Genomic DNA, 15782 nt, shown 5'->3' on the forward strand with positions numbered 1-15782 from the left:
AGAGGAAGCATAAGAACGAATTAAATGGCTAAAAAAGCAAGATTCATCTATACGCTGCCTACAAGAGACTCATTCCAGACCTAAAGCCACATGCAGATTGAGAGAAAGGAATGAAAAAACATTTATCGTGCAAATGGAAGCGAAAAGAAAGCTGGGGTAGCAATACTTATGTCAGACAAAATAGAGTTTAAAACAAAGACTGTAACAGGAGACAAAGAAGGATACTACAGAATCATAAAGGGGACAATGTAACAAGAAGATGTTGCTATTGTAAATATTTAGGTACCTCAACACGAAAGCACCCTAATATGTAAAGCAGGTAATAACAAACATACAGGAAGACATTGAGAGTAATACAATAATAGTAAGAGATTTTAACATCACACTTACATCAATGGAGAGATAATCCAAACAGAAAGTCAACAAGGAAACAATGGCTTAAATGACACATTCAGCCAGATGGATCTAACAGATATATTCAGAACATCCCATCCTAAAACAATGGAATACACATTCTTTTCAAATGCACATGGAACATACTCCAGAATAGATCACATGCTAGGCCACAAAACAAGTTTCAAGAAGTTCAAAGTGATTACAATCAAACCATGCATCTTTTCTGATCACAACTCTATAAAACTAAAAGTCAACCACAAGAAAAAATCTGGAAAGAACACAAATATATGGAGGTTAATTAACATACTACTAAACAATGAATGAGTGAACCAGGAAATCAAAGATGAAATTGAGAAATATGTGGAGACAAATGAAAATGAAAATACAACAGTTAAAAATCTTCGGGATGCAGCAAAAACCATTCCAAGAAAGTTTATAGCAATACAGGCTTACATCAAGAAACAAGAAAAATCTTAAATAAACAACCTAACCGTACACCTAAAGGAGCCGGAAAAAAAGAAGAAGAAGAAGCACGAACAAAACCCAAAAGCAGTAAAAGGAAGGAAATAACAAAGATTAGAGCAGAAATTTTTTGAAAAGTGGAAAGTAAGAAAACAAAAGATTAGAGCAATGAAATCAGGAGCTGGCTCTTTGAAAAGATCAACAATATTGATAAACCTTTATTCACACTCATGAAAAAAGAGAGGGGGAGAGAGAGAAAGAGAGAGAGACAGAGACAGAGAGAGGAATTAAAATCAGGTGAAAAAGGAGAAAAAACCATTGACATCACAGAAATACAAATGATTATAAGAGAACATTATGAAAAATTATATGCCAATAAATTGGACAACCTAAAAGATATAAATTCCTAGAAGCATATAACCTCCCAAGACTAAATCAGGAAGAAAAAGAAAATTTCAACAGATCTATTACCAGCAATGAAATTGAATCAGCAATCAAAAAATTCCTGCATCCCAGGAACAAATCCCACTTGATCATGGTGAATATTTCTTTTAATGTATTGTTGGATTCAACTTGCTAGTATCTTATTGAGAATTTTTTCACCCATGTTCATCAGGGAAAATGGTCCATAATTCTCCTTTTTAGTGGAGTCTTTGGTTTTGGAATCAAGGTAATGCTGACCTCATATTATGAGTTTAGAAGTTTTCCTTCCATTTCTAGTTTTTGAACAGCTTCAAAAGAATAAGTATTAACTCTTCTTTAAATGTTTGGTAGAATAATCCTGGGAAGCCCTCTGGCCTGGACTCTTGTTTAATTCTAATCGGAAGAACTAATATTGCTAAAATGTCTATACAAAATGATACACAGATTCAAAGCAATCTCTATAAAAATTCCAATGGCATTTTCCACAGAAATAGAAAACAATTCTAAAATTCTTATGGAACCACAAAAGATTCTTAATAGCCAAGGCAATCTTGAGAAAGAATAGAGTTGGAGGCATCACACTTCCTGATTTTAAATTATATTACAAAGTTATAGTAATCAATTATATGGTACTGGCATACAAATAGACACATGGACCAGTAGAATAGAATAGGGAGTCCAAAGATAAACCCAAGCATATACGGTCAACTAATCTTTAACAAGAGTGCTAACAACACACAACGGGAAAAGTATAGTCTCTTCAATAAATGGTTTTGGGAAAACTGTATCCACATACAAAAGAATGGAATTGGATCCTTAACTCACAATGCACATAAAAATCAATTCAAATGTTTTAAAGACTTAAATATGAGACTGGTAGCTGTAGAAAACTTAGAAGAAAACAGAGAGAAACTCCTTGACATTGGTCTTAGCAATAATTTTTTAAATGTGACAGAAGCCCAGGCAACAGAAGCAAAAATAAGTAAGCGGAACTGCATCCAACTAGGAAGTTTCTGCAGAGCAAAGGAAACAACAAAATAAAAAGGTAACCTACAGATTGGGAGACAACATTTGCAAACCATATTGTTGAAAAGGAGTTTAATATAAAAAATACATAAATAATGCATGTTTTGAGACTTCAGGTAAGAGTTCACTCTAAAAGTAATTATGTTTTACATAGCCAGCAAAGAAATTGGATCAGTAATCAAAAACCTCACAACAAAAAAGAGTCGAGGGCCATACTGTTTCCCAGGGGTATTCTACCAAACATTTAAAAAAGAGTTAAGGGGCGCCTGGGTGGCTCAGTCGGTTGAGCATCCGACTTCAGCTCAGGTCACGATCTCGTGGTCTGTGAGTTCGAGCCCCACGTCGGGCTCTGAGCTGAGGGCTCAGAGCCTGGAGCCTGCTTCCAATTCTGAGTCTCCCTCTCTCTCTGCCCCTCCCCCATTCATGCTCTGTCTCTCTCTGTCTCAAAAATAAATAAATGTTAAAAAATTAAAAAAAAAAAGAGTTAATACTTATTCTTTTGAAGCTGTTCAAAAACTAGAAATGGAAGGAAAACTTCCAAACTCATTCTATGAGGCCAGCATTACCTTGATTCCAAAACCAGACAAAGATGCCACTAAAAAAGGAGAATTACAGACCATTTTCCCTGATGAACATGGGTGCAAAAATTCTCAGTAAGATACCAGCAAGTTGAATCCAACAATTCATTAAAAGTATTCTTCACCATTATCAAGTGGGATTTATTCCTGGATGCAGGGCTGGTTCAATATCCACAAATCAATCAATGTGACATATCATGTTAAGAAAAGAAAATATAAGAATCACATGATCCTCTCAATAGATGCTGAAAAAGCATTTGAAAAATACAGCATCCTTTCCTGATAAAAACTCTCAAAAAAATTGGGATACTTTCTTGGAACTTACCTCAACATCATAGAGGCCACATATAAAAGACCAATAGCTAACATCATCCTCAATGGGGAAAAACTGAGAGCTTTCTCCCTAAGGTCAGGAACATAACAAAGATGTCCACTCACTCCGCTGTTGTTCAATATAGTACAGGAAGTGCTAGCCTCAGGAATCAGACAACAAAAAGCAATAAAAGGCATGCAAATTGACAAGGAGGAAGTCAAGCTTGTACTCTTCACAGACGAGATGATACTTTACATGGAAAACCGGAAAGACTCCACCCAAAAACTGTTAGAACTTATACGTGAATTCAGCAAAGTCATAAGATGTAAAATCAATGTACAGAAATCAGTTGCATTTCACCAATAGTGAAGCAGCTGAACAAGAAATCAAAGAATTGATCCCATTTATAACTGTACCAAAAGCCATACGATACCTAGGAACAAACAAAAGAGATGAAAGATCTGTATACTGAAAACTATAGAAAGCTTATGAAAGAAATTGAAGAAGACACAAAGAAATGGAGAAACACTTCATGCGTGTGGATTGGAAGAACAAATATTGTGAAAATGTCTACACTACCCAAAGCAATCTACACATTCAATGCAATCTGTATCAAAGTAACACCAGCATTCTTCACAGAGCTAGAACAAATAATCCTAAAGTTTGTATGGAACCAGAAAAGACCCCAAATAGCCAAAGCAATCCTTAAAAAGAACATTAAAGCTGGAAGCATCACTATTCTGGACTTCAAGCTCTATTACAAAGCTGTAATCATCAAGACAGTATGGTACTGACACAAAAACAGACACATAGATCAATGGAACAGAATGGAGAATTCAGAAAAGGACCCTCAAACGTATGGCCAACTAATCTTCAACAAAGCAGGAAATATTATCCAATGGATAGCCAATGGATATCAGCAAATGTTGTTGGGAAAAGTGGACAGCAACATGCAGAAGAATGAAGCTGGACCACTTTCTTACACAACACACAAAAATAAATTTGAAATGGTTGAAAGACCTAAATGTAAGACAGGAAACCACCAAAATCCTAGAGGAGAAAACAGGCAGCAACCTCTTTGACCTCAGCCATGGCAACTTCTTATTAGACATGTGTCTGGAGGTGAGGGAAACAAAAATAAAAATGAACTATTGGAACCTCATCAAGATAAAAATTCTTGACGGCAAAGAAAACAATCAACAGAACTAAAAGGCAACCAATGGAATGGGAGAAGATATCTGCAAATAACATATTGAATAAAGGGTTAGTATCCAAAATCTATAAAGAACTTGTCAAACTCAACACCCAAAAAACAAATAATAGAGTGAAGAAATGGGCAAAAGGCATGAACAGATACTTTTTGAAAGAAGACATCTAGATGGCTAACAGATACATGAAAAGATGCTCAACATCACTCGTCATCAGGGAAATACAAATCAAAACCATAGTGAGATACCACCTCACACCTGTCAAAATGGCTAAAATAATAACTCAGGCAACAGCAGATGTTGGTGAGAATGCAGAGAAAGGGAACATTTTTGCACTGCTGGTGGGAATGCAAACTTATGCAGCCACTCTGGAAAACATTGTGGAGGTTTTTCAACAAATTAAAAATAGACCTACCCTCCAATCAGCAATCACACTACTAGGTATTCATCCAAAGGATACAAAAATGCTGAATAAAAGGGGCACATGCATCCCAATGTTTACAACAGTACTATCGACAATAGCCAAATTATGGAAAGAGCCCACATATCTATCCACTGATGAATGGATAAAGAAGATGTGGTTTACATATATATAAATCCATTCATCATGTATATCCATTCATTTATCCATTCATCATGTATATATATATATATATATATATATATATATATACATACATATATATACACACACATATATATGTATATACACACACATATACATATATGTGTATATGTATATCACATATATATACATATATACACACCCATATATATACATATATGTATATATACACACACATATATATGTAATATATATGATGGAATATTACTCAGTGATCAAAAAGAATGAAATCTTGCAATTTGCAACAACATGGATAGACCTAGAGTATATTATGCTAAGCAAGATAAGTCAGAGAAAGACAAATATCATCTAATTTCATTCATATGTGGAATGTAAAAAACAAAACGGAGTGAACATAGGGGAAGGGAAGAAAAAATAAAATAAGATAAAAACTGAGGGGCACCTGAATGGCTCAATCAGTTAAGCATCTGACTTCAGCTCAGGTCATGCTGTCATAGCTCGTGAGTTAGAGCCCTGCATCAGGCTCTGGGCTGACAGCTCAGAGCCTGGAGCCTGCTTCAGAATCTGTGTCTCCCTCTCTCTCTGCCCCTCCACTGCTCATGGTCTGTCTCTTTCTCTCAAAATAAAATAAATATTTTTAAAAAAATTTAAAAAGATAAAAACAGAGAGAGGAGAACAATTAAGAGACTCTTAAATACAGAGAACAAACTGAGGGTTGCTGGAAGGGAAGTGGGTGAGGGATGGGCTAAATGGGTGATGGGCATTAAGGAGGGCATTTGTGATGAGACCTGGGTGTACTATGAAAAATTAAGAAATAACATTTGTTTTAAAGAACTAAAATTATAAACTTGGGCTATGTATATTTACTGATATTTAATTGATAGATTAACAACACTCAAAACAAAGTTTTAAAATGCACTTCAACAATGATTTATTTTTCCTTCAATAAGTTGTGCTGTAGTGTATTTCCTGTTTACCATCTCTGCCTAGTAAAGAAGATAACTTTTTTAAAAGCTATTTATTTATTTATTTATTTGTTTATTTATTTATTTATTTTTTCTGCCTACAAGAGACTTATTTTATTTTATTTTATTTTTATTTTAGGTTTTTATTTAAATTCCAGTTAGTTAACATACAGTGTCATATTAGTGTCAACAGAATTTTGTGATTCATAATTTATATATCATACCCAGTGCTCATCACAAGTGCCCTCCTTAATACCCATCACCCATTTAATCCATCTCTCCCCACCCCCCAGCAATCCTCAGTTTGCTCTCCATAGTTAAGAGTCTGTTTTATAGTTTGCCTCTCTTTTTTTCCCATATATTCATCTATTTTGTTTCTTAAATTCTATTCACATATGAGTGAAATCATATGGCATGTCTTTTTCTGACTGATTTATTTCACTTAGCCTAATACACTCTAGCTCCATCCATGTCATTGAAATGTCAAGATTTCATTCTTTTAGATGGCTGAGTAATACTCCATTTTGTGTGTGTGTGTGTGTGTGTGTACCACAACTTTATCAGTTTTTTTAAAATGGCATGTCTTGGGGAGATGATGATCTCTAGTTAAAATAGCACCAGTGCACAGACAGTTTAAAAACTACTTTTCTTGGGGCACCTGGGTGGCTCAATTGGCTAAGCATCTGATTCCTAATACCAATGTGGGGTGTGATCGCATGAAGCATGAGATCATGACCTGAGCTGATATCAAGGGTCTGATGGTTAACCAACTGAGCCACCCAGGTGCCCCAAGAAAACTAGTCTGTGATGTCAGTGCAGAGCCTTCTCGGGATTCTCTCTCTCCCTCTCTCTCTCTCCCTCCCCTGCTTGCACACACATGCAGTCTCTTTCTCAAAAAGTAAATAAACATTATAAAATTTTAAAAGAAAAAAATCTCATTTTCTTCTCAAGTTAAGAAATATGTAAAGGGTTAAACACTTGGGCCTCCTTTGTGTTAGTGTTATCCAAAGTTAGGAATATGAATGTTTTTATCAGGGCTCCCTCCTATGTAAAGATTTCTCTGCTGTTTATTTTACCAATTCACATTCTTATGCTTATAATTTGCACCCACTATGTGCTTTTCATGACTTACTTTTCTAGATTTATTTCTCCCTGATCCCCTGTGTCTAGTGTCTTCCCCTGAAAGTATGAATTGACAGTTCACCAAACATAACCAATGCTCTTCCTATCTTTGTGTCCTCACCCATGCTGTTCTTCTTGCTCATATGACATTCTTGTCCATCTTGTACTTCAAAATCTTATGTATCTCTTAGTTCAAACACCATTTCTTCATGTTCCTACTGCTAACTCCATGCGATATACCCCTCCTTCGGTTTCCTTAACATTCTACTTATCTCTTAAATAGTATACCTTATGCTATTATGCACTTCTATTTAACTTACTAGAGAAAAGAGATCATAACCTTTTTCTTGTTTTTTTTTTTTTTGTATCTCCCATGCAATAGAACCCAACACAGCAGTTTCTCATTATATGTGTGCGTTTTAAGATACGTAAATATGATTCTAAGGACATTCTAAGGAGGTAAGCTGGTCTATGGAGCATATGTAACATTGGAGAATCTTAACTATAAAAATCCTGGTTTGGGACAAAAATGCCAAGGTCCGTTTAATTTGTGAAGGTGAAGCAGGTCAATGTTGCAAAACAAGCCAGGAGAAATTACGGAACAGTTTGCCTGATATAAACATGCTGAAGTTCTTGCAGTTACTGAAAATGTACAGAACAAAATTCATTAAGAACAAATAGGTTTTACTTGCAACCAGCCAATACATTCTTCTCATTTGTGAAAGATACATCCCATCTAATGGAATGTAAATCCATCCCATCTAAATCCATCAAGGTTAAAGAATGAACTAGATTCCCCTTCATTTCGTTTTCTTTATTATATTTTGTAGTTTCAGGATATATCTAGAGCAACTATAAAAATATTCCAAAACAAACAAAAAGTATTTAGTAAGAGGATTAAAAACATATGCTACTCATTTATAACTTTGATTTTTTTAAATAACCTAAAATTGGACCATGTATCTCCTACTTTCAGTTTTAAAGAATTCAACTTCATATAATACTCTAATCCAAAGAATTTTGTATCACAAAAGATCAGTTCTGTTGTTTAAATACAGTCTTCTCTGATACTTGTTATGGAATGTTCTGACTACTATTATTGCATATGACAAGGAAATTTCAATAAATAAAGCAGGTAAGCTTTGTATCTATTCATAAGCATGTAACCTTATATGTTGTAGAACACATTTTTCAATTATACTTAATAATAGTTTACTCGGTGAGATTAAATTTCATGTTATTAAATATTACCCATTACATTTTTTCTAGGAGCTTAGAAATCAATTGAAACGTTCATAATATCAGGGTTTTACCACAGACATGGGAAACATTTCAAAGTAAGAATGGCACATGAATAATTCAGGGACATGTGTCCTCTAGAAATTGCAAAAACTTGGGGCGCCTGGGTGGCTCAGTCGGTTGAGTGTCCGACTTCTGCTCAGGTCATGATCTCACAATTCTTGGGTTCGAGCCCCGCGTCTGGCTCTGTGCTGACAGCTCAAAGCCCGGAGCCGGGTTCCGATTCTGTGTCTCCCTCTCTCTCTGCCCCTCCCCCATTCACATTCTGTCTTTCTCTCCTTCAAAAATAAATAAACATTAAAAAAAAAAAAAGAAATTGCAAAAACTTATTTATAATCAAACTAATTCTCTAACAGTATTATAATGGAAAATTACAATTTGACATTAGACTATTTTGCATGTAACAGATAATTAACAGTAATTATTAACTTACTATTATATTTGTTGGTTGAAGATCAATCCTTAAATATTTATGATAATAACAGGTACCAAACATGCAAATGCCTAATTTATAGAATTTATTGCCTCGTATGAGTTCGGATGCCCTGACTTTTTTAAGAAAAGCTTTAGAATTTTCTGAACACTCATAGAAGATTGAATGTGAAAAGTGAGATTAAAAGTCATCAAGATTTCTTTTGGTCTTCAAAAATAACCTAATACAGTTTGTCAGATGTTTTTGTCTGTTTTACTTTAAGAACTCATCTTTCTAGTTATTCTTGAGCTATTTTTATGTATTACTGTTACTATTACTATCTTTTATTCTTGGTTGTTTCCAAAGCATGTGGGTCTTTTCTCTACAAAGACATGTGTTGTGTAGGATAGCCTAGTTGACCTTTAAATAAGGACAAAATACTGAAGTCCTGTCTTGTTTATCTCCTGAGGTATATATTCCTAGTCCTTATTTCTATGTCATAACCCTAATATTTAAAATTTGAGTTCCAAGGGTCATGAAGTCCTAACACACATCTGACTTAATTGGCTTTTAACTCATTTTGGTCTTTGTGTTATCTATATACCACTGCCCCCTAACACACCCCTTTCTACTCTTTCAGTTGAGAGGATGTTAGTACCTTCTCTTGGGCCTGGTGAGATAATCAGCTGTGGTACAATAACACCACTGACTCAAGCATTGCTCAAATATAAATCTTAGGAGGCTACCTGGAAAGAAATAACCTGAGGTTAGATTAAGGAGAATAAAGGCCACACCACATCCTCAGTGGACAGTGGACAGTGTCCATCCTCAGTGGACAGTGGACAGTAAGTGTAGCTCCACTTACTTCCCCAAGCACTTTGGCTCTCAAGAGTCCCAGCAGAAACTGTGTCACCCCCTGGTAAGGGGGATTAAGGGAAGTCATGAGTAAAGGATGAAGCAATAAGAGTAAACATCACTGGGTCCAAACAAGAACATTTGATTGTACTCCTGGCCTCTGCTACTGACATGACATGAACAAGCCTACAATCTCTGAGACAACCAACTTCCTCACTAAATTAAGAGAACTGAGATTGAGAGGATTAGATTAGATTAGATTAGCCCTTGCTAAAATCCCAGAACATCTGGTCTTCCAGCAGTTAATAGGCATTCTGGAAATTATAAGCATTCTGAAAATAGGAATTAATATGCATTTGGCAAGGGCACTTGAGTAGTTCAGTTGGTTGAGAGTCAGACTCTTGGTTTTAGCTCAGGTCTTGACCTCATGGTACCTGGATTCAAGCCCCCTGTGGGGCTCTCTGCTGACGGCTTGGGGCCTGTTTGGGATCTCTCACCCTGTCTCTCTGCTCCTCCCCCCTCCACACATGCTGTATAAACAAACAAACAAACAAACAAACAGACTTTAAGAAGAAAAGGCATTCTGCAAAAAGAGCTCAAGTAAATATGCATAAAACTTTGGACTGTACACAAACAGATCTTGCTGCAAGACCACGCAGCGACATTTAAAAAAAAACAAAACTGTATAGCATTTCTTCAAGTCAACAATGGACAATACTTTCTCTCATTTTAAGCCAGGATGCTGATTATATTTGATCTGTTCATTTAAAAGTGAAGAGCTGTTTTGTTCCTCTTGAAAAGTTTTTCTGTCAGCGGTAGAACAGGTTCTTACACCTGAGAGTTTCTGAAATATAATGATATGTATAAATTCCCAAAACTTATTTTACTACAAAACTGTTTTTAATAGCTTATCATGATATTGGAACTTAAAGAAGCAGACATCTTGTACCATAGTTCATTATGAAAATGAACCATTCTTCGAACAAAGAGAAAACTATGTTGATGAAATTGGAAAAACAGGAGAGGAGAAGCACTTCTGGAATGTGGGTGTAGGGATCTCCAAAAATCTCCCCTTCTAAAAAGCAATGAGAACACTAGCAAAAATCACCAAAATCAACTTTTCACAACTCTAGAAAGTAACCAAAGGCTTGCAATAATCCATAGAACATTAAAAAAAATTTTTTTTAATGTTTATTTATTTTTGAAGGAGAGACAGACAGACAGAGTGTGGGTGGGGGGGGGGAGAGAGAGAGAGAGAGAGAGAGAGAGAGAGAGAGACAGAATCTGAAGCAGGCTCCAGGCTCCGAGCTGTGAGCACAGAACTCACAAACTAACTGCAAGATCATGACCTGAGCTGAAGTCAGACGCTCAACTGACTGAGCCACCCAGGTGGCTCAGAACATTTTTAAAAGAAAAGCAGCTGAATCTCAATAAGAACAGAGAGCTGTGCATAAGAACAGTGATGGGAGTTATGAAAAAAGAAGGCTATGATCTACTAGAGGGGGCAGAATGGGTTTGGAGCTCCTCCCAAATGTCCCATATCTAGAGAATTGCCATTATTTGACCTATATAGAAGCTGTCTGCAAAATCCTCATTTGAGTGTTTTTCTTTAGTTGCCCTGGATTAGAGTTCACGCAGTGAGAAAGTCAGTCCCTATGACATTTGTCACGAACAATCAGGGGCAATAGTTTTACACAGCAGCTGCCTGAGGCAGTGATAGCAGTTGGGGCAACCAAGGAGTTTACAAAATAAAAATAAAATAATAATAATAATAATAATAATAATAATAAATCTAGTGGATGAGACGCCCATAACAAGCTTTCAAAAGCTCTGACATATTCCTGAGGACCTAGAAGACAACATGCATGTGTAGTACTATGCACCTGTCCAGGAAAAAAAAACCTGAGAAAGCTCTGTCTCTCACCTCTGCTTAACCTAGAAGCTCTACGTAAGCAAAGTTGTGAAGTGCTGCAGTGTCCATAGCCTGCCTCAGTACCCTGTATTAGCTGACTACTAAGCTGAGTAGAAACTTAAGTAATTGTATACAAAAAAATATATAGACTCTGTAAGATTAGTTCAGAAAAGCCACTAAATAAAAAGTAGTAAGGACAATAACAACAAGGAAAAACAGCAGCAACAAACCCTGTCGGGGGAGGGTCTAACTTCCAGAGTAAGAACTTCCACATTATATTATATTAAGTATCCAGTTTGCAACAAATCAAAAAATTAGTGAGATGCTTTATAAATCATCATATCATACATGCCAATAAACATGAAACTGTGGCCCCTAAATAGGAAATAAAAGCAGCCCTGAGAAACTCCCTGCAGAAGCCCAGATGATGGACTTACTCAGCAAAGACTTAACTACTATAAATATATTTGAAGGACTAAAATAAATCATGTTAAATAAAGGAAATTATGAGAATAAATTCTCACCAACTAAAGACTATTAATATAAAGGAAACAAATAGAAATTCTGGATTTAAAATGAAAACAAAAATCACTCCAGGGGCTCAGCAGTTGATTTGAGCTTGCATAAGAAAGAATCAAAGAACTTACGATAGGTCAATTGAGATCCAGTCTGAGGAACAGAAAAAAAAAAAAAAAGAAGAAGAAGAAAAATGAACAGTTCCATCAAGTGTACCAAAATACATATAATCAGAGTCCCCAAAGGAGCAATGAGAAAAAACAGTCTGAAAAAATATTTGAAGAAATAATGGCTGAAACCTTCACACATCTGATGAAAATACTAATCTACATATCCAAGAAACTCCAGTAAGATAAAGTCAAAGATATCCACACTAACATATCACTCTATCAAAAGAGAAAGGCCATGGAAGAATCTTGAAAGCAGAGAGAAACAACACAGCATATACAAAGGATCCTCAATTTTGCTGGAGAGCTCATCTTAAGCAGGAGTCAATGTTTAAAACTTTGAGAGTTGTAAATGCCCCAGTTCTTGCATTATTACATGAGAAGATATGAATTCTAATAATGCTGCCCATTTTTTATTATATCTTTGGGTTCCTAACACTATACATAATTTAAATTTGGACCCAACCACCTACGTATAGACCTGAGATCTTGATTTCTGATGAACACATTTACATTTTTCATCCAAAGCCTAGAACAGATAGACAACTTCTTCCTGTTTTGCACAGTTGGAGAGTACAGGTATTTTGTTTCTGTTTCATACCTGTGGCAGTTCCCCCAGGTGTCAGGCTTTATTTATACAGGCCCCTCATACCAGCTTCCCTGCCTTAGGCAGACCCAGTGCCAAATCACCAGTTGTTACAGCTATTAAGACCTCAGACTCCAGGGTCTAAAACCTGAATCCATATCTTAGGTCTCAACAAGTCACACTTGCATTAGCACCTCTAACTCTGACTCTTATTTCTTTATTTTGGACATCTCTACTATTTCATTTGTTTGTTTGTTTCTTTTTCTTAGCTTGTTTGTTTGTTTTACCTTAGTTTTTCAGGTTTTAAAAGTTCACAACATAATTAGAAGGTACTGGCTGTGTTGGCGATAGCTATTTTATGACTTTATATCCATGTAGATAATGAATCTACCGACTGGATGGCCTGTACCTCAATTTCACTCCACATTTGTTCCATCAAATTTCAGCCTTCTTTCTCCATTCTCACATTTTACATCCAAACTTAACTTACACATGGGAAAAGTAGCCTAGAGACATAAGGTCTAAAATCTAACAACACTATGGAAACAATTCACAACCCTCTGATTCATTGGACTTTTCATCCAGTAGTTCCCAATCTTTAGAATAATCAAGGTCTGCCTGAGGGGTTTATTAAAAATGCAGAATTCAGAGTCCCATGCAGAGATTCTGATTCAATATGTCTGAAGTGAAGCCCAGTAATATGAACACCAAACAGTATCCCAGTAGATTCAAATATCTGTGACATGAGTTATTAAAATTTTTTTAAATGTTTATTTTTGAGAGAGAGAGAGAGAGAAAGCACGAGCCAGGGAGGGGCAGGGAGAGAGAGGGAGACACAGAATCTGAAGCAGGCTCCAGGCTCCGAGCTGTCAGCACATAGCCTGATGCGGGGCTTCAACTCATGAACCACAAGATCATGACCTGAGCCAAAGTCAGACGCTCAACCGACTGAGCCACCCAGGAGCCCCTGTGACATGAGTTATTTAGTGACTTCACCCTATAATCTGAGAGATTAAAAACAAACAGACTTCTAACATGAGGTTTTTTAAATTGTGATTTATACCTTAAAAAAAAAGCAGAATAAAAAAATCTAATTAAGGTTTCTGTTTATCTTATTTACAATAGAAGTTTTTAAAGCTTCCCATTTAATTATTCAAGACATCTTTCCCTAAAAGGTGTTCTTTTATAAAACTTATTTGAGCTGTCTTATTTTTAAATGATGCAATAGGAAATATGCACTGCTACAAAGATCCTGACATTATTTGGAAACTTTCTGCCATGATAATTTTGTCTCAGGAGAAATGAGAAAATGCTATAAAACTACCTAGGTATAATTTATAGAAAGCTGAGTCAAGAAACAGGTGTTACTTTTGGAATGATGAATCTTGTCCTTTTCCTCACTCATAAATTTCTAATATACGAGCCTCTAGACTCTAAATCAGATATTGGGTTCATATGTATTTATGTCATTAATTCTCTTTCACTGAGGAAATCAAGAGGTAGATACATTACCTTGCCAGCTCTTTCACAAACCAAACGCGTTGAGTACAAGTACCAGTGGAGATGCTAGTGCCTCAGTGGCTTCATCTCACACTTGTCCCCGCACCTGAATGTTGGATGCTGCTCTTGAAAAGTATTTGCATCTCTGTGCTCGGAGCTTGGCTACAATGCTAGCTAGCATTCCACTTCCAGATGGCTCTTATTACTACCTAATTACTTTTAAACCCTGATTTTATTTCAAACAATTTACCATTGTCAAGGGTCACCTCCAAGTACAACATTGCTGAAATCAAATATTTTTGGTGCTAGGTCTATGGTTAGGAGAGTTTAGGAATGGCTTTTTCAAGAGTGATTGATAGACCATATGGCAAAAGCCATGGCTAAACTATAAATCCAATATTAAAATTTAAAAAGCTATAAATAATGTTTATTGCAAGTATTCAGTCACAATTATTATTTATTTTATTTGTTAAAATTTCTAACTGTCTTGATAAATGAATTAGAAAGTATCAAAGAAATATATTCACTCATTCATTCATCCTTCTGATAGTTATTGAGTTCTTATTATGTACCTCAATGTGGTAAAGAAAATAGATTCCTTCTCTCAAAGACTTCGCATCCAAGGGGAAGAGGAAATTATTGCAACTTACCAAAATCATGTGAAACTATATGCAGAAAGTCAATATGATTAGATGACAAGAGTTAAAGACAATTTGGGGGATTTTTATCTCCTTTGCATTATTAAGCAATTTTTTAGACTTAATATTGATTGGAGATACATGGATTTAAGGACAAAAAGTAAGTCTAAATTTGCACATGGATTAAATAGACTCTTTTGATCAGCTGTGTTCTTTTAAGTTCCAGCTCATTGTAAGCTACCGCCCGCTCATAAAATTAACACACTGTGATCCTGCAAGGATGTTGTTCACCTTGACTTCCTCACTTCGGGCACCTGTGTGTTGACTCTAACAGTCAGAGCAAAATTATATATACTGTCTTTATACAACACACATTACCATGAAGGGCTTTTTTTAAACACAAAACTTATTAAGGCCTCAAGAGGATATGGTGAAAATGATCACCAAAGTGATCCAAAGTGTAGAATGAGAGTTTATGTACATTTGAGTGAGTGGAGAGTAGACAGGGAGTATAACTGGGTTTGCATTTGTTTGCATAAAAGTTTGGGACCACTGTTAATGCTTTCCTACATGGGGGTATTCTCCTCTTTGCATCTCATGCTGCTTTTATCCTAGATCATTTCACTTAGGATCCCTTGCATTGAAGATCTTTAAAATAGTCTCTTTATTTTTGTATTAGGTTCAAGTACAGCCCACTTTCTGAGTCTCATCAGTTGTTTGTCTGAAGGAGGTGTACAGATTCCAATAGAATCTGTAAAATGTCACTGTGTTATTCACTGTGTTTCTGAATGTGCCAGCTGAGTGACACTTCTACTGTA

At 35.8% G+C, this 15782-nt stretch overlaps 1 protein-coding gene across 1 annotated transcript in view; it reads right to left on the reverse strand.

The window, feature by feature from the left end:
* Positions 1–15782, reverse strand: part of CF2H8orf34 (chromosome F2 C8orf34 homolog) — a 411205-nt gene that overhangs the window by 14164 nt on the left and 381259 nt on the right.

This window comes from Acinonyx jubatus, chromosome F2, assembly GCF_027475565.1.
Source record: "Acinonyx jubatus isolate Ajub_Pintada_27869175 chromosome F2, VMU_Ajub_asm_v1.0, whole genome shotgun sequence".
Taxonomy (NCBI): Eukaryota; Metazoa; Chordata; class Mammalia; order Carnivora; family Felidae; genus Acinonyx; species Acinonyx jubatus.